The 25112-nt window shown below is 39.9% G+C and overlaps 1 long non-coding RNA gene across 1 annotated transcript; it reads left to right on the top strand.

The window, feature by feature from the left end:
• Nucleotides 1-21727: 21727 nt before the first annotated feature.
• Nucleotides 21728-24611, top strand: LOC121923723. Its single transcript, XR_006102450.1, has 3 exons — nucleotides 21728-21926; nucleotides 22892-23052; nucleotides 24524-24611. It is a non-coding gene; the product is annotated as an uncharacterized LOC121923723 (long non-coding RNA).
• Nucleotides 24612-25112: the final 501 nt, after the last annotated feature.

The following is a 25112-nucleotide window of genomic DNA, read 5'->3' on the forward strand; positions in this document are numbered from 1 at the left end:
AATGGGTGACCCTCCCTCCATCCATTTTTGACTCAGTCCTACCTACTGGTATTTTGCAGCCCCAGCACTTCATCCTGGAAGAAATGTGATCCTCAATAGAAAAATTATTACCCTGCAGGATATCTCCTTTCTCTTCTTCTGTAAAGTCTCTTGGCATGTCACTAGCAACTAGATTTAGATGTTGTAACCTCTAAAAACATTGTGTTCCTTCCCTTGCAGTTCTTTAGACTATATATACCAAGAAGAAACTGTTGTGTTTTTTTTAAAATTGTACTAGGACCTCAAGAACACAATGAGTCATTTGGGTTTAAGAACACTGAAGGACCAAGGAAGAAATAATTGCCTAAGCTATAAATGATCACAATATATGGGAGTACAGGTCTTAGATAAGCATAAATCCAACTGCTAGTCTCAAGTGGAGTAGACCTACTGAATTAACTGAGATGGTCTCACTGGGATTAACAATTAGATTTAAACCATAATGCTAAGATATTAAGATAAATACCTTAACACTTCCATTTTCCTTTAGTGCATAAGTAAATTTGAACGGACATTTTCTTTCTTTGAAATTAAAGGTTTTTGAGCCAAGGATGTCCTAGCTTTTTAAATCACAGAATTAAACAAGCACTTCTGAATGTCAGGGAGAGATCAGGTGGCATTGTAAGTAGAAGGACTGGTCACCAAGGAGAAGAAAAGAAAGAAAAAGCTTTACTATATTTCTGTATCAGTAAATCAGTAGGTCTCACAATGATCTTAAGAAGGCATATGTAGATACAGAAGATTCAAGATCACATCCATGTACACCATCTGCAAGAGACTGGACATTATAACAAAAAGTAAATGATATATAAATCATGTGGTGCCACACTGAATATTTGCCGGATCCTTTCTATACCTGAAAATCAGTGCAAAACCACTCAAAAAGTAAAGGTTGAAGAATCTAAGAAAGCAGTTTTCCATACCACCTTCTAGTTTGATTTAAAAAATAAAAGACCAAAGAGTATAGAGAGTATAAGGCAGTAGCAGTGGAACACAGCAACAATAGTCGCAATGGATTCCAAAGAAAGTGCAAAAAATTTAGACAGGAAGGAAAATAAATTGGTGTAGGAAAAGTAAGGCCCATTGGCCATATGTGGCCCTCACTCTGCAGCTCCCAAAACCATACACTAGTTCCTGCATCCTCTCTAAAAAAAAGATTAAATGATTTGGTCCAATTGTAAGCAGAAAATTACCTAAAATATTTGCCCAACTTTGTAAACATGCCAAAAAATGGTTCCCTCGAGATTGTCAAAATGCCTTCATTTTCCTCTGTTTCCTGTGCAACATGGCAACCCAACGTGACTTCTGGTCACTATTTCGAAGAGGAAAAGTAGGAAAGAGGAGGAATTTTAACAGTCCCAGAAGATATGGCTCACAAAGATAGTGAGGGAGAAATAGTGGCTCCCACACACTGGCAACCCATGTACTAGATGAAGGTCAATTCAGAAATGTAAACTGCAAGAAAAAGGATGAAAGGAATATAAGGGAAAGATAAGGCAGAATTATCTGTTGAAGGCTCAAATGTTAAAAAGAAGAAGGAGAAGAAGAAGATAGGAAAGAGGAAAAAAGTTGGAGGAAGAAGAGAAGGACAATAACACAAAGCAATGAAGCATATCACTAACCCGGTGGTTATTTACCTAGTTGATTTCTGTTCTATGCTATATGCTTACAATTGCTTTCTACTGCAATTTCTTCTGTTGGCTGTCATCCTTTTTCACTCACACTGATTTCAGTTGTTGTTCCAGCTGGCTACTTTAGTTTTAGTTGGTATGCAGGTTTTCCGACAGGGGTCTTCACTCATTTCTCTCTCCAGCTTGTTCAAAAACATCCCACTGTGCTTTCAGTCCTCTCCACCCTACTACTGGCATTTGTCCAAGCACTTGCTTTCCCTGTATTTGTTGTCTTTCTCAAAGTAAATGAAGCTGGAATCATTTGACTTTGCAGCAGAGACTTCTGAAATTCTTGCCCTCTGGCTGAGCTCTCCAAATAAGAGCCTAGGCTGCCTTTCCATTGCCGTAAGGATAGAGTTGAAAATGTCTTCCCTACAGCAAATGATCTTTGCCCAAAATGTAATATTTAGAAACACTTAACCCAAGGAGCTTAGCCATTTTATCAAGTCTCCAAGTCACTGCTCCATTCACTATGGTGGATTGGCTTGCAGATTCATGGTTTATTTACAAAACGTGTATACTTCTTTTGGAAAATATATTTAAACTGGTGCAAAATATATGAAATTCAACCAAACAACAGCAAAACTAAAATGCAAGCATAATTTATAGTTGTAATCATGCCAGAGTCTTACTCATGTATAAACTCCCCTATGGAAATGGCAAGGCTGAGTTCAGTTTAACTCTGCAGAAGTGAGGTTGTGGCTGAACATTGTGCATGGACATACATGTTGCACACTGTACATGCAAGTATGTATTTAGTTGTGGAACACCACAGTTCACTAAAGAGGTGGCACTACATAAAGGTAAAGGTAGTTCCTTGACATGAATGTCTAGTCACAACCGACTGTAGGGAGTGATGCTCATCTCCATGACAAAGCCAAAGAGCCAGCATTGTTCAAGGACTGCTCTGGTGGTCTGTTTCCTTCTCTCCCAAATTCAAAAAAAGGAAAGGGGGCAGTAAAATCATGGATGTCATATTTTAGATTCATTTTTATAAGCCTTTTAATGTAAACACTTAAGATAAATTTAAATATGACTTAAACTTTAAAGCTGGTTGTTCCTCCTTCTAATTAGAATGGAACCAAATTAGGATTTTTTAAAAATTAGTTAACAATTAACCAAATGCATTAATCTCATTCTACTAACTTTCCTATCTTTGACTAGAATGCCTGAACCGATGAAAAGCTGGAGGGGAGGAGAGAATTATTTGTATATTATCTGTATATTTTTGTATTGACAGCACTTGGTGTTCATCAAAGCAACCAAAGCCTCTCTCAAAGTTCTTATCAAAGCAAATCCAGATGGTCTAAATGTTGAATTTGAAATACAGGTAAAACATTGGAAACTGCCTAATACTGGGCAGATCATGGGTCCATCCAGACCAGTATTGTCAATACTGTCTGGCACTGTCTCTCTGAGTTTCAGGCAGAAGACTTTCTAGTCCTACTTAGAAACACTGGGAATTGAACATGGGACCTTCAACATGCAAAACATGTGCTCAACCATTGTCCCGCAGCTCCTTCACATTACATCTGCTTCTAAGTACAGCAGACTCAATAGGAAAATGGCTTTCTGGCCTCTCTCAACCTTCCTATCGATATTATTATTATTATTATTATTATTATTAATATTAATATTCCACTTTTTCTCAAGGAAACAAAGCGAATTACAGCACTATGAAAAACAATACAAAAATACAATTAAAAACTCTTAAACCCTCAACCCCTAAAAAGAAATTAAACAGGTAAAAACTTTAAAACATTCCAATACAATAAAACATTTCAGACAGATTGGGGTGAGAAATGAATCATCTTCTAGAAGGGGGATGAGGACAAGAACAATAAAGTCAATGCCAGTTCCGGTGTCACAGACAATGGTTTGGGGATAAGAATAAAGATAAGGGTAAGGATAAGGGTAAGGGGGAGAGGGAGGCAAACCCAAAGGCCTGCTGGAAGAGATCCATGTCCAAGGTGGTAATATGGCGGATCTCGTCTGGCAGGTTGTTCCAGAGCCTGGGAGTGGCTGATGAAAAGGACCTCTGGGTCACCGCTGAAAGTCTGGTCTTCTTAGGTTGTAGCAGATTCTTCTCAGAGGACTGAAGCGTGCGGGGTGGATTATGTGAAAGAAAGAGCTCCCACAAGTAGTCAGGACCCAAGCCATGAAGGGCTTTAAAGGTTAAAACCAAAGCCTTGTATCTTGCCCGGAAACTAATAGGCAGCCAGTGGAGAGAAATGTGAGCCATTTTATGTGTGCCCATAACCAACCTGGCTGCCATATTTTGGACCAATTGAAGTTTCTGAATTTGACACAAGGGTAGCCCCATGTAGAACATGTTACAGAAGTCAAGTCGAGAGGTTACCAGCGCACGTATTACTGTTTCATTGTCTCCCTGCTCCAGGAAGGGGCGCAGTTGGCGTATTAGCCGGAGCTGATAACAAGTGCTCCTGACCGTTGCATCCACCTGAGCCTTCAGATGAAGCGACAAGTCAAGGAGCACCCCCAAACTGTGGACAGAGTCCTTCAGGGGAAGTGTGACCCCATCCAGATCCCATAACATGCAACAACTCACCATTAAAAGGAGCCAATCTTTTCTCCACTGAGTATATTTAATTTTTCTGTTCAGCCAAGCAATAGGCAGGATCTTGCACAGATGCCTGAAGGTACTTTATGAAGTTTTAAATTTTACATTATGAACTGGTCATGCAATATACCTAAGAAATGATGCACAAAATATCCTTTCCAAAAAAAAGGGGGGGGGGCATCCCTGATGGAATAATAAGCAAATATTAATGAAATTGGCTTTCAAGTAAAGTTTTTCAGTTGCAAAAAAGCTGGAATACAGCTGAGTTCTTCAGTTTAACTTGTCCCATTCTCAAAAACCTACAGAGAAATCAAAAGTTATGTCCTGTTTTCCAAACCTGAGGAAATATGCATCTGAGGAAGTAGGCTCAAGTCTATGAAACTTCATGCTACCAGCTTCTTTCTTTCAGTTAGTCTCAAAGGTGATACAAGATCCCTTTCCATACTGATTTTCCAGACTAAGGGGCTCAGCAGACCAGGGTTTTACGCCAGCTTGGGGGCAGCACGGGGGCATGGCATACACACACTGGTCACCCCAATTCCACCCTCATTCTGCTCCCACACCACCCGCCTAACCAGACAGCAGGTGGCATCATGGTGCATCTTCGCGCAGTGTTCCCATGTGCTACATCGAAGAAGTGGCAAAAAGACACCACAGCTGCAGCTAGGGTGCCTTTCTGCAGTGCAAAAAAGCTGCTTTTTGCAGCTTCTTTTTTGTGCCATGGAAAGGCCAGATTGGGGATGCAACATGTAGTTCTTGTGGCCCCGATCTGGTGAGGAAAGGAGTGGCTGCAGGCCGCTCCAAAGGGGTGATCTGTTGAGCCCCTAACATGGCTATGTCACTGAATTTTCTCTTAGTTGCATAGCTAAATATCTGTTCTAGAATTGCAGAAAATTAAAAATTGTAAATGCTATTGTTGACAATATTTATTTCGCAATCCTGACTTGAAGGTGCACACTTTTATCAGAAGAATTTGTTTTGGTTCTCTTTTGGAATGTTTTTCCCCCTTTAAGTGAGTCTACACTCTGTTTTCTTGATTTTGAAAATGTTTGTCTCTGCTCTGATATTGGCATGCATCCTGTTAGGGTGTTGTTATTCTTGTGTGCCTTCAAGTCATTTCCAACTTATGGTGACCCCAAGGTAAACCTATCATGGGATTTTCTTGGAAATATTTGGTGTAGGGGGTTGCCTTGGTGTTCCTTCTGAGAGAGTACAGCTTGCCCAAGGCTACCCAGTGGGTTTCCTTGACTGAGTGGAGATTTGAACCCTTGTCTCCAGAGTCCTTGTCCAGTGCTCACAACTACCACACCATGCTGACTCTCATTAGAGAGTTGTTAAGTTTAATTTACATTATTACAACCACTTTTTCTATCATTGTGGAGGCTGGAATTCTTTACCAATTGCACAGCAGTCAAAATCCTCCAAACCACCTTTTCAACGATGCAGCCTCTCCAACACAAACATCTCTGTGTCATTGGAGAGCAGAGAAAGGGATCAGAGAAGATGTGTCCAGTATTTTCTTGTAGCTGAATACACTTAGGCTGATCCCAAGCTTTGGGACTCCCTCCCTAGGGAGGCCAGGATGGCTCCATCCCTGCTGTCCTTCTGGTGGCAGATAAAGACATTCTTATGCTGGCAGGCCTTTGCAAACTGATAAGGGCTGGGAATGTTGCTCTATTGAAATTTTAAGATTTGTATTTTTAACATATTCTATTTTAACTCATAATTATTTTTACTTTTTAAATAGTTTAATTGTTTTTTAAAAAAATATATTTATACACTTTAATTTTGTTTTTAAATTGTTTTAAATCTGCTGTTCATCGCCTTGAATCCCTATATTGGAAGAAAGGCAGGATATAAGAAAATAATAATAATTAATAATAATAATAATAATAACAACAACAACATATATTGGAACTATAGCTAATAGTGATACATAACCAATAGTTAGGCAGGGGGAGTCAGTAGTAGTTTTAGTTCAGTAGTTTAATTACATTGTAATTGTTTATGTATGTTTGTTTTAAATATATATTAAAATATGGTCGTGTTTTTGTTTATGTTTAATAAAAAGTTGTTTAAAAGCATGCATTATGTCTTTCTTCACAACCATTTTTCCTAAAATAAATGCTCAAGTTCTCAGCATTATATATCAGCTTATAGATCAGAAGCAGGCAGCTCTGTGGTTTTGGGGGAGAACCATCTTTGCACCTTGGTGACTTTAAACTGAACACCTTGGGGAATGCACCACTACTGCAAACATTAGGCCACTTTTGCCACTGTCACCAACATTTGCGAGCATGCTAGCTCTCTGAGGTACAGAAGCATTTGCCTGGACCACAGACCCCCATGAAAATGCAAAGGAAAATGTAGTCTGTAGTTTCAGGAAGGAAAGTTGGGGGGAGGGGGTTTGCCATGATTTCAGCAATATGGATGGTAATAGTAGCAGGGCAGTAAGGGCTGTTTGCAACCTATAGGCAGTGTGTTGTCAAACCCTGTTACAGATTGTAATTGCTTCCATCCAAGAAGCTTTTAGCCCTGCTGAGAAGCTGATTATTCTACAATCAAGTAAACATATAAATAAAGAGGTTATCCCACACAGTTCTTACTGTAGCACTAAGTATATGATCTGGCAACTTCAATTTGAACCTTTTCTTTTGTGGTTACTTTCTCTAATTGCCAGTTCAAGGTCGCCCCAGTATTATGAATGAATTACTGATTAATTGTCTATAATTAATCAGCTCTTGTTCCTTGCAAAGCAGATAGATCAATTTATGGGACAATTTATCAGTAAAGTTACAGCCAACCTGAACAGGCTCAGTAGTTTGCAAATGACTCCATAGTGCTTTATCAGTCCATGACAAATTCTTTTCACCCAATGTTTCCAACTCACTAATCCCTCAGAAAATGCAGATAGAGTGTGGTTTCATACAAATGAGTTTCATACAAATTAGTTAGTTAAACTGAAAGTCTCCAGATGTTGTTGAACTACATCTCCCACTAGGGTGTGGCAATGGGAAAAGACCAAATAAGGGCATCCCCCTCCATTAAATTGCTCTTCATTCCTCAAATTTGTAATACTTGAGAGTGAGACACTGAAAATCATCCACACCTAGAACTCATATTTGCTGTGTTCACATGCCCATGGTAACTTTATCTGCTCCTTTTCTTGGGATCTCTAAACTGCATTTCTAAATGCTTAACTGAAGTTTTAAGATGCTGTAATGCTAGAGATTTTGGGGGTTATAATTTTATTTGGGGGAGCAACACCTTTATTTTTTATACACACACCCAATAGCTACACTTCTGCCTTCCATATCCAGCTAGGATTGGTTGGAGTTACAACTCCAAATCATCTAGAATGATGATTCCCAAATCATGATCCTCCAGTTTTGGGACATCCTCTCCCATAATTCTTGACTGTTGTCAAGTTGGCTAGGATTTCTGGGATCTAAAGTCCAAAACAAATGGAGGACCAACGGTTGGGGACCACTGATCTAGAAGGACAAAGCTCCTACACCTTTAACATAAATGGTTACAGCATTCCCATTTGTGTACATAATGAATTCTAAGAATGTGCCCTAAATATCTACATTGGGTAGAAACTGTGCATCCCTCCAGATGTTGTTGAACAGCAACAACAGTTCAATAGTTGTTGAACTGAATAGCTCATTCCAGAAGAGCCAGTGAGGAATGCTTGGAGCTGCAGCTCCGCAACATCTGGAGTGGCACATAATTCTCACCCCTGTCTAGATGGATGGGGGAGAGAGAAAGACAGGCAGAGAGGCAGGCAGGCAGGCAGCTCATTGATAGATATGCTCTTATAAAAATTGCAGTGAAATTTTGAAAATTCCTGAACAAAACCACAACAAGATAAAATAACTGCATGACAAGTAAAATATCACTTTAATGTTTAAAGAATGGTAAGTGTGTGTGTGTGGGGGGGGTGTTGTACTCATTACACATAGACACTTGTGACACTTACAATGTAGTTGGCCACACAATATTTCAAACAACCACAGACATGCCAGCAGGGCATCTCTTTTTCCCAACCACAAAATATTACTTCCCTGCAACAAGTACACAGTCTGGTTGAGGGGGGGGGGGGAGAGAGAGAGACATTTGGATTCTTCCTAACAACTGAAAAACAGCTGTGCATTTATTGCACAATAAAAAGATAATCTGGAAAAGCCCACACAAACCACAGCCTTGTCTTCAGCTAAGGAAAGTGGGAAATGTTTTGTGTAGAATAAGATATGAAGAAGTCCACTTTAAAAGTTAGCAGGAAGGAATATGCCTTGTTGAGTCTTCTGCCACCTAGATTTGTCAACCTGGTAGGATGCAGGGATATTTATGATTCTGTTTATTTTGGGTCTGAGGATCACTTTGTACTAAGTACTGTAACACCAAAACACAGAAAGATTATTCCCTGCCCCCAAATTTCCTACGATCCAATTATAAAACAAGAGACAACAAGTGAAAACAGATGGATCAAAAGAAATAAATATGCAATAAAACTCAGCCTATTAAGCAATGGTTTCTACACAGCAGCTGCTTTACTCAGATCCCAGGCATATTTCTCTTCTCTTTTCTCTACCCTCACCCTCAAAACACAGTGCTACTGTCATGAAATATTTCCATCTGTTTTCCATCCTAAACACTTGAAGGAAACGTCATTGAATATTAACAAAATATTGCTCTTAAGCCAGTCTGTTTTTTGCTTGGGGAATGTTTTAATGGCAAACCCACACATTTAAATAGTGGGCATCATTTTTGCAGCCTTCTTCATAATATTTGAGAGCAATAATCATTGTGAGACTCCAAGGTAACTTGTGTCTCATTTCAGAGTATACAGTACACACTAACTTTGTTTGTCTTTCACTTTCAACCATCTTACATAACTAAGACTGCGGTGGGATTCTTTATAGTAAGGACTGGATTGAAGTATCAGTTTGGAAAGGAAAGTCATGTCCAAATTAACACCTGCCTGGTTTTATCTGCATGTGGCTTAGCTCAGCTTGACCTTATTTTCCCTGTTTCTTAAGCTTGAAGCCTGGCACTGCTTAAAAGTCAGGTTTGTTATGTAAATAGAAGTTCTATGCATGACTCAGGCAAGGGGAAAAAAACCCACTGGGCTGCCACATGGGAGCAGCTGGACTCTGGCTTTCTAGCCTGGTGAAGATCCAGCCCATTATCATGGTCTCTAGGAAAAATGGCAAGTTACTTTGCACTTGCTCTCTCCTGGCCTCCTTTTATACCCATTCCCATGCCAAGACCTACATTTTAATGAGAGCTGAGAGTGCCCAAAATCTCCTTTCCTCCACAAAGAAAAAAATAATAAAAGAGAAAGTGGAAAGATCTGGGAGTAATGGGCAAGATGATGTGGTGCATAATCCAAATCAAACTCCTAACAGTCCAGCGTTGACATTGTTATGCTTTCCATTTTTTAGATTTGTTAGAATATTTTTCAAGGGGAAAGTGAGACACATGAAAATCTTTGAATTCAAGAAATATTAAGAATCAGCTTGACAAATTCATCAGTTCAGTATTCATTATAGCTGATTATATAACAGGAGATGAAACCTTCAAATATTGATGTAATGCATTAGGATTGTTTTGTCTTGTTCCACCATCGAATCAGGATCAAAACAATTTCCTAGCAATCTTTCTTTCTGTGTTCATTGGTAGAAAACCGTAACAGAAGCTGAATCTTCACTAATGCAACTATGACCACATATACTCCAGCTGTCCCAGTTTGGCAGGAATGGTCCCTCTTAATTCTCTGTCATCATACTTTTTTAACTGCTTCTAAAATGTCCCATTTTCTGTCTCCTTCTCCCATTTCCCTTCTTTATCCTCAGTTCACTTCAATGGCTGCAGACTGAGTTCAAAGTACAAATGAAGTTTTTTCTCAATTAACTCATTAAAGCGAACAGTAATGGAAGAGGTGGAATCTTCTCCTTTCCAGAAGACTCAGTCAAAGGCAAACTGCTGTACCAACTCCTCACCTGTGCATTCTTTTTCATTAATACCTTTTTGCCATTTAGGAAATTATCACACAACCATTTTTGGCCATGCATGGGATGGGATGGGATCAGGGCAGAATGGAAAAAAACCCTAATGTTATCTCACAGAAAATTGCTGCTGCACTACCACCTAACCATCATCCATCCCTCTGCAGGCCGATTTTGCCTCCACATTCTCTCCTTTGCCCATTCTCTTGCAGGGGGCAAAAGCAAACAGCATATCTGTTTCTACACATTGTCTCCCAGGGATTCACTTTTTTCTTGGCCACCCTTTTCTTCCCAGGCTTCTAAAGAAAGTTGGAAGTGTTTTTATATTTAAAAAGAAGTAATCTATTGGAATCCCATCAAAACCCATGATTACCATGATTAAAAGGCAGACCTAACTCCATCAGGCCTTGCCTAAAGAAGAACAGCCCTCCCTCCATGCCATCTGATATCTGGCCTGGGAGGGGGTGAAGAGGCAAGCCCAACTCCATTAGGGCTAGCCTGAAGAAGAATAGCCCTCCCTCCATGCCATCTGATATCTGGCCTGGGAGGGAGTGAAAAGGCAGGCCCAACTCCATCAGGGCTAGCCTGAAGAAGAAGAGCCCTCCCTCTATGCCATCTGATATCATCTGGCCTGGAAGGGAGTGAAAAGGAAGGTCCAACTCCATCAGGCCTAGCCTGAAGTAGAAGAGCCCTCCCTCCATGCCATCTGATATCATCCGGCCTGAGAGGGAGTGAAAAACTTTAGAAGACTCCTCTGTTGTGCAGTAGGGACAGACTGCTTAGTAGACCTCAAGCCCATTGCTTAATATGTTTACTGTTTTTGGATGAATTTAGACTACAAAGTTGGTTGCTTAAAATATACAAGTTTCACATCAAGTTGAGTTTGTGCACTATTTACTGTTGAGTCCAAGTTGAGTCATTGAAGAGATGTATTGCCAAAATGTGGCAGATCTGAAATTTAGTGATTTAAAATTTGAGGACCTAAATTGCCTGAGGAAATAATACTTTTTTACACTGGAGGTGCCAGAAAAGCATCTTTTGTGGTTGCCCACCACCAGACAGGCCCTTTTTATAAGAACTAATCACACTCAGAAAAAGGTCTTGAAAGTTTTTTCATGGTACAAGCAGGAACATGTAAGAGAAGATGAACCTACAAAATAAGGGTGTTTAAGGACACAAGAAGTGGGAGTGACCCAGACCCAGCATTGCTGTTTTTATCATCCTGTCTGCATCTGAATAGGGCACTAGTCCATTGCTAATAAAGTAGGTCTGAGCTAAATTGAGGCCTCCCCTAAGTGAACTGTATCATATTTCTAATTACATTATAGCAACTATTTCTAAATTTTCATATAAATTAGCACATGGAAATTTTGGCAAATTTTGTTTGTTTGCTTGTTCATTGTACTAAATATCCTCTTTTCTTGCAATTCACACCATAACTTTAATGGAAATCCAAACAGACTACCAGAGCACAGATGACTGAAACAAGGCTATCTCCATCTGGGTAGGATCACAGTTAGTATATCAGTTAAAGCTAATGAAACATCTGCCATGCTATCAAGGCCCCTGATGACATTATGCTGGTTCAGCCTCCCTCTTCAAAGTGCAAAGCTTATCAAGGCACACTCTAGTACCAGCTGAACACTATTTCATTGGGCAGGTGAATACCCTCCTCCCCCTAACAGTGCCTGCATCTTGTCTGAATGAAGCCTCAGCTTGCTGAACCTTTTTCAGACCATTACTGCATTTGGAGGTAGCATGTCTGAATATCCACTCCCTTGACTGAGCTTGATGATAAAGAGAGATATATTTATTACCCAAAAAGTTGAGGGGAGTTGGGGGCTCTACCAGTAATGTGCTGGGGAATTAATTAGCTCAAAAGGACACATGCTAGAGGTGGGCAGCTTACTAGGATCTTTTTACACCTATTTATATGAGTACTCACTGCAAGAGATGACTCCAGTATGAAGTAAATAAGATGTTTTTGCTTAGAAAAATGGGCAAAGAGGCACAAGCATACAAAGAGTGATTCAATCTCAAGATACACACCAGGGTACAAAATGGAAAATTGAAAGGTTGGATAGTGGAAGATTCAGAGTTAAGAGAGGGTATGTTTATCAGTCTAGGGGAGAGAGAGAGAGAGAGATCTGCTGAAGACTGAGACAGCACCCAAAGGTACGCCCAGAGAGGTGAACAAAAATGACTAGGGTTGGGGTGTATTCATCCAAAATCTGCCCTCGGGGTATGTGCTGGGTACCCAAAAGGTGTACCAAAAGCTTTGATGATATTCCAAAGGAATGGACAAACTGGTCCAAAACACTTAAATGATTTTTAGCACCAAGGTGTTGATGCATTGATGCAATCTGCAATCTGAAACAATCCTCTGATACTCAGACAGGCAAAGAAAATGTAAAGATGTCGAAGAGGGAAAACAGGTTACGGTCTCTGTCTGTTTTGAAAAAAATGTCTTCCTTTTCCATGGGAAATGCAAACTAAGCATGTAAGAGGAATGTGTCATGTTTTGCATAACTCAAGATGCTTGTCTTCTCTAAGTCAGGTATACCCTAGGTCTATCTCCACATACGAACTTGCCAGAACACTAAGGTCTTCAAGGGAAGGCTTTCTGTTGGTCCCATCACCATCACAGGCTCATTTGGTGAGGACATGATAAAGAACCTTCTCAGTGGCTACTCCCACCCCCTGGAACTCCTTTCCACAGTAGGCTAGGCTGCCCCCCTCCCTTCTTTCTTTTTGCCTGCAAGCTAAGACATTTTTATTCAAGCAGGCTTTTAATATATCATGGAGCCCTGGTGGCGCAGTGGTTAAATGCCTGTACTGCAGCCATTCACTCAAAACCACAAGGTTGCGAGTTCAAGACCAGCAAAAGGGCCCAAGCTCGACTCAGGCTTGCATCCTTCCGAGGTCGCTAAAATGAGTACCCAGACTCATAGCTTACTTGCTAGTGAGCTTACTTGCTGTTCACCGCTATGATCTTTGGAATAGCGGTATATAAAGAAAACAAATTATTATTAATTATTATTATTATGTCAGGATGGCTTTTATATGGTGTGTCTGCTTTAGTGATGCTTTTTAACTTCTGTATATTTAAATGTAATTTTATACAGTTTAAAATTAGATTATTTTACTTGTTTCTAAATTTTTATTGTAAAGTTTTAAAAAAAACACATTTTTATCTGTGAGCCACCTTGGGTCCCTATCTAAGGAGAAAGGAGGCATAAGAATGAAATAAAAAACAATAAATTAACAAAATATATCTTCCGTGGGTCATTGTGTTACCCCAAAACACATATCAGGTCATTATGACTTCCAATTCAGGTCCACACTAGATATTAACTGTGAAAACCCTATCTCTAGCAGGAGGGGTGATATGCTAACACATTTATTGCCCCATTCCCTTGGCCCTGGAAAGCTAAAATCTCTAAGGGTGGAGAAGAAGTTTGTAGAAATTTTTGCTCCAACTGTGTTTCCATACTGTCCAACTGAACTGATTTTGCAGGAACTGTCCCTATTAATCCTCTGTCACCCTACTTTTTCAGCTGCTGTTAAAATGTCACCTCCTTCCATTTTTCCCCTTCATCCTCTATTTACTTTTTTGCTGTGATGATAATGATTGATGATGATAATGATGGTTGTTTTTTGGACACTGGTTTTAGATAACCCCTACCTGCTTGCTCTTCTCATTATTTGGGATATTAGTGGCAAGGATTTTAAACTGCTCAACACCTCCACCCCACCTCACTGAGACCTGGTTTGCTCACTGGAATCATGCCAGTCACTATAGCAACACCAAGGACCAAATACACATTTTAGAGAATGGATGGATGGATGGATGGATGGATGGATGGATGGATGGACAGATAGGAGATGGGTAGACAGGGCATTTGAAAGGTAACAAAACTCAGTATATAAAGAGTGGAAGTAGTCACTACTGAGGTTCTCCATACACTCTGGAACACTGATATGATTCAAGGTTATAGATCACTTGTAGAACTTCCAGACATAGTGGTTTCTCTTGTCTGTATGAGGAAAGCAACCATAGAGAAGAGTCTGGCTAACACCTCCTCCCTACCCATGTGTTTGGTTAATTATGGCGGGATACAGATCACCCAAAAAGGGCGGTCTCCCACCGCCCTGGTTTGCTGCGCAAGGGAGCCGCAGCGGACAAACCGTGCAGCTCCCTCGCGCAGCAAAAAGAACCCACAAAAAGCGGGTTCTTTCTGCAGTGCGGTTGTGATGCCATAAGGCGCCAATGGCACACTTGCAGTGTCACAAAGGCGCCTTGATGTGCGGATGCTATATTTCTGTCACGTCAAAATGGCAGCGCCCGTATGTACAGGGCGTCGCCATTTTGATGCCCACGTCACATGTGAGGGGCAAGTCACATCTGGAAGCGCCACCCCTCGTGTGTAATGACGGCGCCCTGTAGGGCCCGTCTGTACAGCGCCAAAGTTTCAGATATCTGAATAGGGCTGTGCAGATCTACACATACACAGTTACCCAAAAGAACTTAGGTATTTAAAACCTCATCCCATTAAAAACCATTGCATCTTTTAGGGCCCTAAAGAAATGGTTCAATTAATCATTTGCAGAATGTCTTTTTTAAAAAGAAATAAATAAAAGATATAAATTATGTGCACTGAAAACCTGCCAATTATAGCAAATTAAGGAACTTGGCAAGAACATCCCTTGGAAGCAGATGGTAAATAATATTCAGATTCTTATTTGAAATACGAGTTGAGATTAGCTGCAACAACACAGGCAAGCACTCCAGATGAATGAAAATGAAGACTTTTTAATATGTGCGCAAGGACTCTGGGTTGTTTTAGAATAGCAGCACCAAAAATGTTGAGGATTCATAATTAATCTGCTCTGTCCCACAAGCAGCAGTAGGATTAAAGACCATGTTGGCTGATGCTTTTGAGAAGGGAAATCATTTATTTTGCTTTTGTGCAAATATAAACAATTGCCATTTCAACAGTCTGAAAGGAGCCTACTGAAAAAGTGGCATTTTCTGGATGGATCTGAAGAAACAGAAGATTTCAGAGGGATCGCTTCCTTTTCCTGAGAGCGTTACTGGTGATGCAGGAAGAAAAGTGCCAGGGCCTTGGGAGGTTCCTGGTGGGGCTTGTAAGGCTACCATTCTGAAGGCATTGTGAAGCTCTTGTGTTTTCCCCTCTTTAACAGATTTTGTCCTCTGAGTTAAGGAAAGACAAAAGAAACAAAGAGTAAATACAAGATAGCATTATGAAAGAAAGACAGAGATATAAAGATAGAGATAGTAAAATTTTGGGGATGAGGCAATGGCAACCATTGGCCCTAATGTCAGTGTTTGTGTGTGTACCTGCAAGTCTCTGGTCAATTTATGGTGGCCCCATGAATTTCACATGGTTTTCTTAGCCAAAGAATACTCAAAGGTATTTTTGCTAGTTCCTTCCTCTGAAATACAGTCTACAGCACTTGGCTATTGTTGATGGTCTCCCATTAAAGTACTAAACAGGGCTGATCTTTCTCAGCTTCCAAGACCAGACAGGATCTGACACCTGTCAGAGGGATGATGAATCCACTAGACTTTGAAGGAGCTATCCAAGATTCTGAATCTAATTGGCAGGATATGATTTAGCACCTTGGATGCCTCCTAAAAGGCATAATATATTCACTTTCCTTCTGACATGGAAGCCACAAGCTGCCAATGGAATAAGACACTGTACCACACAACATAAGGTCATCTGGAAACAGCCTCAGCATTCTCGGGCTAAGTCCCTGACTGTTTTACACACCCTAAATTCTCAATCTTAAATTTGGTTTGAATATCATGCCATATGGAGCCCTAGGAATTATATATCCATGAAGACTCCCTGTCCATGACAAAAGTGTTGCTAGGATCAAAACATTCACTGATTTATTCTGAGAATATTTTCTGACACCAATGAGACAGCATTCAATGTAATCAAGTATTTGAAAGAAAACCCCAAAATCAGAAAACAGAAATAGAATGAAAGTAAAATGAAATCAAGTAAGATAAGATAAAATGCATACCTGTTGTCCCATGGGGTATAGCCTGACCCTAGTTAAGTACAAGGTTCTCCCAAAGGAGGAAATTTCAACCAAAGTAAATCATGGCTTGCTAAAACCCAGCATTAGAACGTTGTTTTCTCCCAATATTTTACATTGACTAGGACAAAATGAATAAATAGGATGCCTCAATTTAAGAAAGAATCAGTAAATTTGCTAGGAATCCCCCCCCACACACACGCACACGAATACCTCATGCAACATCTGATTATTACAGAAAGCTGGTCCCAGATTGACCAAAAAACTGTGAAATTATGGTGAAATAATCAGTCTGATCAAGAAAACTCAAACTGATTAATTTTAAAGATGGTGAAGCCTGGTTGTCTATTCCATTTATGTGGCACAATTTGCATGTTATTTCACTCTGTTTGTATAACACAGATTATGACAAACTCTCTACAGTGCTACCTCGGGATACGAAATACCCAGGTTACGAAATTTTTGGGATACGAAAAAATCCCATTGGAAATAATTGTTCCGGGTTACGAATGTTTTTTCGGGTTACGAAGAAAATTTTTGTTGCTTTTCGGCGCTTTTTCGCACGAAACGCGGCTTTTCCCCATTAGCGCCTATGGCAATTCGGCTTACGAAGGCTTTTCGGGTTACGAAAGCGGCCGCGGAACGAATTAATTTCGTAACCCGAGGGAGCAGTGTATTTGTATGTTACTTTATACTTTATATTATCTTCTCATTTTTAGCACTATGTTATATCTACATCATTTGGTAGAAGAGGTAATAGTTACATCAGCTTTTAGCTCTTTTTGGTATCAGGTATAAACCTCTTGAATAATTTTCTCTACTTCTCACTTTCCCTGACTTCCTGCTTGATGAGTTAAGATACCTGCTTTTGCTACTACAGTCACCCTTTTGAACTCACAGGGGATCTGTTCTGGACCCTCCTCCCACGAGCTCAAAATCTCATGCATGGTACGCAACCCCATTAAGACTAATATAATTGCCCCTCTGTGGATTTCCAAATTCACGCATTTCAAGTCCACGGACTTGGAGGGGTGACTGTATTTTAGCCTGATCATTGTCAGTCTGACTTAAGTACTAGAAATATATTTTCATACCTTCCTTCTCACATGCTTCCTCTGTGGCTTTAACCTGATAGTTGCTATTCTGAGGGGCTGTGCAGACTGCCCCTAAAGAGTGGCCTGCAGCCACATTCAGGTGCACTGGATTGGGGCCACAGCAAAGCACACTCTGGCCCTAATCTGGCCGTTCCAGGCAACTTTTTCACCCTGGAAAGGACATGATAGCCATGGCACCATGGCTTGAAGGGATTCCTTTGGTGCTGCATTGTGTGGATGCAGCACCAGAGGAGCGTTGTGATGCCATGTGCTGTGTGGAGTGACGCGCGGCATCATGGCACCCTGGGGGCAGAGTTGGGACATGCATCATGTGAACATGATGTCCCAACTCCTCCCCCAGGCCGGCCTTAATGGCCGGTCTGGACAGGACCTAACTAAGCAATTGCAGTTTGGGATTAAAAGAGGCAAGTAATTTGCTGGGTGTGGGGGCATATATCTCATTAATACATCAACATACTGCAGATTCAGCAACATTCCTAATTAATATTTTGCCTTCCAACAACCCCAAACTTAAGATAAATGTGGATATTAGCCCAACCTTCAACACAGGGGGAAAAGGCCATTTCCCCTTTTAAACATTTATTAAAGTATCATAACTAAAAGAGGAACAATAGTAAGAATAATACTAGTAAGAACAACCACAGTTTCATTGACTCTCGATTCCACAGTTTTAATATTTGCTTTCATCAGTTAGAATTGCCTTCCACTGAATAAAGGTTATTAATGGAGTCCAATAATCAAACAATGATGGCTGTCCCAGGAGCCCAGCTTGAATATCAATCTATTCAGGCTTATATGCCATCAGATCAGTTTGGCTATAAGAATCAATTCTTCCAAATTCTTAAATGCAATTCCAGTTTCAGTTTGATTTAGAACTAAGTAGGGTAAGAAGGAACTAAAAGTACAAAGATCCTCTTAGGACTGGAGTCACCGATAAGATGACAAAGTCAAGTGTGTGTTAGTCATTTAATTTGTACTCTTCTCCAGATGCTAAATTTAGGGAATGACTCAATCGCCATACACAATTACAGCTATTTTCAGGCTGTAAGTGATGTAGCACAGCCATACTGTTGCAAAAACACACCCCAATTAGTTCTTGAAAGAGCTCTCGCAACAATGTACTGTCTCCTAGGAGCCCTGAATTTAATTACATAGTTCAGTTCCCCCCTACACACACACACACACACACACACACACAGAGAGAGAGAGAGAGAGAGAGAGAGAAAGAGAGAGAGCTCATCTCCTCTCATCTCATTACATGGTTTCATTTTACACATGCATTAACCTGCAGAGGATGTGACTGGACTCTTGCTTCCTTTCTGTGCACAAGTAAAAAGGTCAGCTTTTCTTATAAACACACTGTCGCTGCTGACATGGTTTTGTTTGGGCTTAGACACAGACATCACTAACTAAGCAGCATCCTACAAAGACCAGGAAAGTTAGAAGGCAGAATATCTGCCAAGAAAGCTCTAATGGTGCAAGCCTATTGTTTCATCAAGCACTCCACTGGGTTTCTCAATCTTTCCTCTATTCCCCCCCCACACACACACACACAATTTTCTTTTCATTGAGAAAAATGAATTAAGGGCCCAAACAGACAGGCCAAAATAAATCTGCTTCGGGTCACTTTGGAGGTTTGCTGTTTAAATGATATCCGCATCTTTAGAGGCCAGAAACTGCACCAAAGCTGCGCTCCAGCCCTTAGGACTGGAGCGTGGCTTTGGCGTGGCTTTTGGAATCTTAGGACACATGCAGAATTTAAACAGCATACCTCCAAAGTGACCCGAAGTAGCTTTATTATGGCCTGTCTGTTTGGGTCCTAAGTTTAAGCTTTGGAATCTTTGCTCAAGACCTTAAACTTCTCTGTCCACACTGCACCCTTATTTGACCTGAGAAACCTCCACCACCTAAAGGGCTATGGATCATGATACTGAAGTGCCATGGAGGTGTACCTAAGTCAATGCTCTCTACCTCAAATTTCAGCTTCTTGGAGGAAAATAGCTGGACTTTCCTCTTGCCCCTGGAAGACAAATCTAAAAAATCAGAATAAAAGTGTCTCTTTGTTTTAGTATTATTATTTTATTATTTATTGTTGGCTATGAACACAAACTAGAAATTGTTTCCACTCATCCCCAGCATGGAGGTGCAAAGGGGATAAAAACAACGGGCAGATCCCATTTAACACTCTTATTCAGATTCTTACTCTTTTGTTCATCAACCTTCCCCCCTCACACACACACACACACCATGGCAACCCCCTTCTTACCAAAGACCAACTTCCAGGTGACAATTTTCATTGGGGTCAGAGCACTAACACTCTCCCCTGACCTCATCTGAGGCTTTAGTGGTGCTCATGTTCACCACAAAAGGCACATTATGTCTAGTCTGACCCTGGCACTGCACTAAAAATTTCCTATCCAATTTCAACCACTCCTTGGGCAAGAATTAAAAGAGAAAACTGCATCATAAACTTGTGGGAAGCATTTAAATTTTTCTGATAAATTTCTCAAGAGTGCAAGGTTTTGGTGCTTACCTTACCGTAATGAGACAACCAAGAGGTATGTGTGTGCTCTTTTTATGTTGACATACATGTGCCTGTATCTTACAAACTCCCTGGCTTACTGGAAAGCCCCATGAAGGCCTTAATCTGATGAACTTCTGCCATGGGGCTTTCCCTTTTTAAAAAAAAAATCTTTATTTTTGTATATATACAATCACAATTTAAAAAAATAAAAATAAATAAAAAATAACATTTTTTCTGTAATCCAACAAACATAAGATTGTCTTCCATATATTGTAATCTGTCTTTCTTCTTCTCCAACCCTATGTGTATTATATTTTATCATACATCTCTACATTACCTGTCTCTATTCAACATGGGCTGAGAGACAGAAAGCAGAAACAGAAATAGCTTTATTTTGACACTAAGACTGTTCTTGGTAAAAGGAAAAGTATGGGGAAAAGTTGATATATTTTATGGAGTACATTACTTTAAATGATATGATTAATAGAATGTTGATTTTACAATTTTGGGTGTGTGTGTGTGTGTGTTGGAGAATAAGACAAAAAGCTGATGTATAGATAGGACCAGATATCAGGACGACTGAGGATTTCCCATTTTGTTGTTACAATGAACTTTTTCTCTGAATATTGCTACTTTAAACAACAATAATCTCACTCATCTAACAAGCAGCAGAACTGGAAGGGAGGATGCCATGCTGTTGAGACCTATTGGAGGATTTCTTAGAGATGAGAACAGTTCAGAAGACTGAAAAGCACAGGAGAAAGGAACACGACTTGTAAAACAAGAGTGCATATGTAATCTCTGTGAATTATTGGTTTGGTCCAATGGGTGGGGAAACTCTAGAGAAGGGGAGTTCAGAAGGAGAGGACGAGATGGAGAGAAGAGATGCAGTTGCTAGGGATAAGGATTAGGACCTTTTTATTCTGATTAAGTAGCAGGATTTTAACTATGTATTTAGAAGGAGAATTTCTCTTATGCTTTGATATGTATGTTGTATATTTTATTTAAGAGTTTAAGAGTTGCATCCAAATGTTGCAATACAGCTGAGCAGCACAGACTGAAGAGTCTTACAACTGAGTCCTGCACTGGCACCTCAATGAATGTTTGGAATTTGGGAGACATTGCCTACATGCCTACTTTCATATATCATTCATTCTATTGTTGTTAAAATATATATATTTCAATTTAAAATAGTATCATTTTATTTATTATTAAAATAGTATTAGGTTTGCAGTATTCACTTACATTTGGCTCAACAGAATCAGAAAGACATGCGCATATGTTCCTCAGCCACTGTGTTAAAGAAAGGTAAATGCCAAAGCCCTGCAATGTTACACTCAGTGAAAATTCTTAGTAGTTTTCTAGACTCCTGTAGCAGAAGGAGAAAATTACTGTCTCTTTCATAGGGATGCAAAAAACTTGTGAAAGGACAGGTGGGGTTTCCTTCAGCTATCACAGCTCATTCCACAAGTCTATACTGTAGAGCAGCAGTTTCCTAGAAACACATTCTAGACCAGTGCTACATACAGTGGTGGCACATGGACCTGTGCCAGTCCTGGAATAAGGAATCAGCTGCCAGTCCCTGAAGATTTTCCAGGAAATAAAGGAACACTTTAATCACTGGGCAGAAATACTGTACTGGTTCTCCTGCACATTGAGATAAAAATGCTGGTTCCCACAACAGATAGTTTAAGAAGCACTGGTCTAGATTTATAGCTCCAGGATGTCTCCTCTTTCTTTTGAAATTTGGAAAGAAATCTAATGAAAATTCAGATGATGATAGGCCATAAGGTTTCATTCTCAATTTCTGTTCAACGTTTATCATGCTGACACATTGTTTGCAGTTGTCAGAGGTATGCTTGCATCTAGAGGCAATGCTGTGAAGTTCAGGGTAAATTACAGAAAGCCGGCATGGTAAGTCAAAATATAACATGTCTCTATATTGCTGTTTTCTTTATGTGTCATATCAAACAGAGAATGCTAATAGTTACTTGTCTTTGTTTCATTTCTACCTCAAGAGAATAAATTTTGAATTAGCTACCTTAAGGCAAAAACATATTGTGATACAGAAAGCTAATTTAACCATCAACGTCAGTGTGAGCATTAAAGTATCTACCTGCCTATCTACCTAAGTATGGGGAATAGATTTATCCCACACATATTATTGAACTATCAATTTGTTTTGATAGATACTGCCCTTAAAAGGGACTGGATATTTGTGGACCAGTGGAAGGCTATTATTGTTTCAAAGAGCTGGATAGGCAGGTCTATTGTTTTCCTCTACTTGTGCTTATTTGGAAACTGAATAAGCATATAAAAATTCAAAATGATGGTGCCCATGAAAAGAACAGTGACAACAATAATCATTTTCCTCTTTGGAGGTCATGTACTGTCAGTTTAATCTGAGTCTTCATCCGCACTACAGAAGTAATCCAGTCTGACATCACTTTAATTTTCATGGCTCACTGGTGTGGAATCATGGAATTTGTAGTTTGTTTTGGCACTAGAGCTCTCTGACAGAGAAGGCTAAATGTGTCACAAAACTGCAGTTCCCAGAATTCCATAGCATTCAGCCATGGCATTTAAAGTGGTGTCAAACTGGATTATTTCTACAGTGAAGATGCAGTGTGCATATGCTTAGTTACTACAGTAGTTCTCTACTAACTAGAGCCTTTAGTCATCAAAATATTAGCTAGTTCTTCCATACACTGAGAATTGACTAAGAAGGTGGCAAAATATATTCATTCCCTATTCAGTGGCAATCTGCTTAAATTATTGAAAATAAGAATGCCAGAAAGGGGATATTGCTCTTAGCGGTTACAGCTACCATTCTATTTCTTTTCAGCACCTCAAATTTCTTTTTTTTTTCTTCCCAACAGTCAATGCAGAGTGTTTTTAAAAGTATTTGCACAAACGTCAAGGTCTGTTGATACTTCCTGCTTGGACATGGGCTGCATACAGAACAGCAATCTACCATGAAGACTGGAAAAGGGGGAGATTGTATATACTCTTCCCAAACAAGGAAGAACTCCATGGACTGGTAAATATTGATTATGCTATCCTTTATGGCTGACTGAGGGCTTGGGAGAAGGTCAGCCCTATCATTAAGTAGAGTGAGGTGGCTGCCTCTCAGATGGCAGATTCTGAGAATGTAGAAAAATGGCAAAGTCTGGAGGGATGGAGTTCTGTGTACCAGATAGCTTCCTTGACTGTCTCGTAAGGTAGACTGCAGGTGCAGTAAAGCCGGGGTGTCATTAGGGAGTTTGGGATACAAATTCCACCAGGTGACACCCTAAGGGGGGCTGACACCACTGCTCTGCAAACATCTGCCTTTGGGCAGAAATGGGCTGTGGCTTTAGCTGCATCCCTTTAAAGTGCTGGAATTCAATCAAAGAGATGGTGTGCATGGGGCAAGGCTCAGTGAGAGGAGGGTCCTCAAGTTTTTTTATTTAATTTTTTTAAATATAATTTTTTTTTAAATTTTTCTTTTAAAATATCACATCTTACCAAATTTTCACTTTAGCCACATGGATCTATGTATATGTAAATACATTTAGGCTGTGCGTATCATAATTTAAAGGTATAATTTTAATTTTGCTAGTTGTTTATGTCACAACTATTGTCATTACATTCAGTTATATGGGAGAATTACAATTTCTAAGTAACATTAGTACAAAAAATATTACTAAGGAGCCTGCATGGTCTGATATGGTAGGAAGTCAATATGGGGTAGGTGACAACATGAGTTACCACACAGTGTTTTTCCAATTCTAGTGCTGTTACTGCTACTACCACCATGTTACTCCAGTTCTAGTGCTTCTACTGCTACTGCACTGTCCATCACCATTCAACTTCTAGTTTACTCAGCATTTGTACAATGAATGTGAGAGGCAGAGAGCCTTGTTTTTCTTTCCATCAGGATGCTTTGTTTTTCTTTCCATCTGAAGCCAGGATACAACCGTGGCTTCAGAAATACCACATACACAAAACAGTGAAAAGAATTGGAACAATAATTTTCTACTACTCAAAGGCTGTTCTTTTTTAATATATACACAGTCCCCTATTTTGCACCTATAGATTTTATTGGTCTGAAACACTCCTTATTTAGACAGTTATGAGTGGAGGTCTCAGCAGCAGCATCTGAATGAAATGCCTTTCTAAATCTTCTTAGTTCATTTCCATGCCTGGGGCCTTTTGGCTGGAAAGGTTCTTTCTGAAACAATGAGAATAATGCTTTGGATGAATAAAAATGTTGTGCTAGTATAGCAAGCAAAGAATGAACATATGTAAACTGTGCATTGATGCATATATGCACATAGAGACCACATAGCCAGTTGGAAAATACCTGAAGCGCAGCTAAAAGTCATTCAAAGCAGCTGAGGAATGTGCAGTGTGCTTGCAGTGTGTTTCTGAGTTTGGAAAAATGTCGGCATGACTCTGCACTGCTATTGATCATTTTTCCTTGCAAGTCTTTCTCTCCCTTCCCCCACCTCACTCATTTCTGTTTTTAGACTCAGAATTTAATGGGCATCCAAAAGAAGTGAAGCTAAACAACTACCTCCAATTTTTCTGGGAAACGCAACCAATATCAAGAATGACAAAATGATTCCTCTACACAATAAATGTATGCCTGAAAGGAAAGGAAAGGTTTCTTTGGACTCAATCGTTTCATCTTATTAAATATTAGCAAAATGACACATTTAATGGAAGGAAAAACAGGAAGAGGATGGGAAAGCCCAATAACCATGCCCATGTCCTTGTTTAGCACCATCACACTACCAAGTGCAGGAAATCAGCCTCATCATTACTCTGAAATCTGTACAGATATGTGACATGGGGACCTTCTCTATAAACTCATCTCCGTTTGTCATATGGGGGAGGGGATGCAGATTCCCTGGTGTCCTTCTAGCTGCTTCTAGTTCCCTTTGGTTGTGTTTCCTTTCATTTCTAGCTGTTTGATTTTTATTTATAGACAAACATAATCATGAGGAAGATTTGTGTGTGCTTTCATTATGTAAGGACTTTTTCACATGGAAAGGATGTAATTCCCATCCCAAAAGAAGAGAAAGTGGGGCCAATTCGCAAGTGCATGTTATTACG

Source organism: Sceloporus undulatus, chromosome 1 (genome assembly GCF_019175285.1).
Source record: "Sceloporus undulatus isolate JIND9_A2432 ecotype Alabama chromosome 1, SceUnd_v1.1, whole genome shotgun sequence".
Taxonomy (NCBI): domain Eukaryota; kingdom Metazoa; phylum Chordata; class Lepidosauria; order Squamata; family Phrynosomatidae; genus Sceloporus; species Sceloporus undulatus.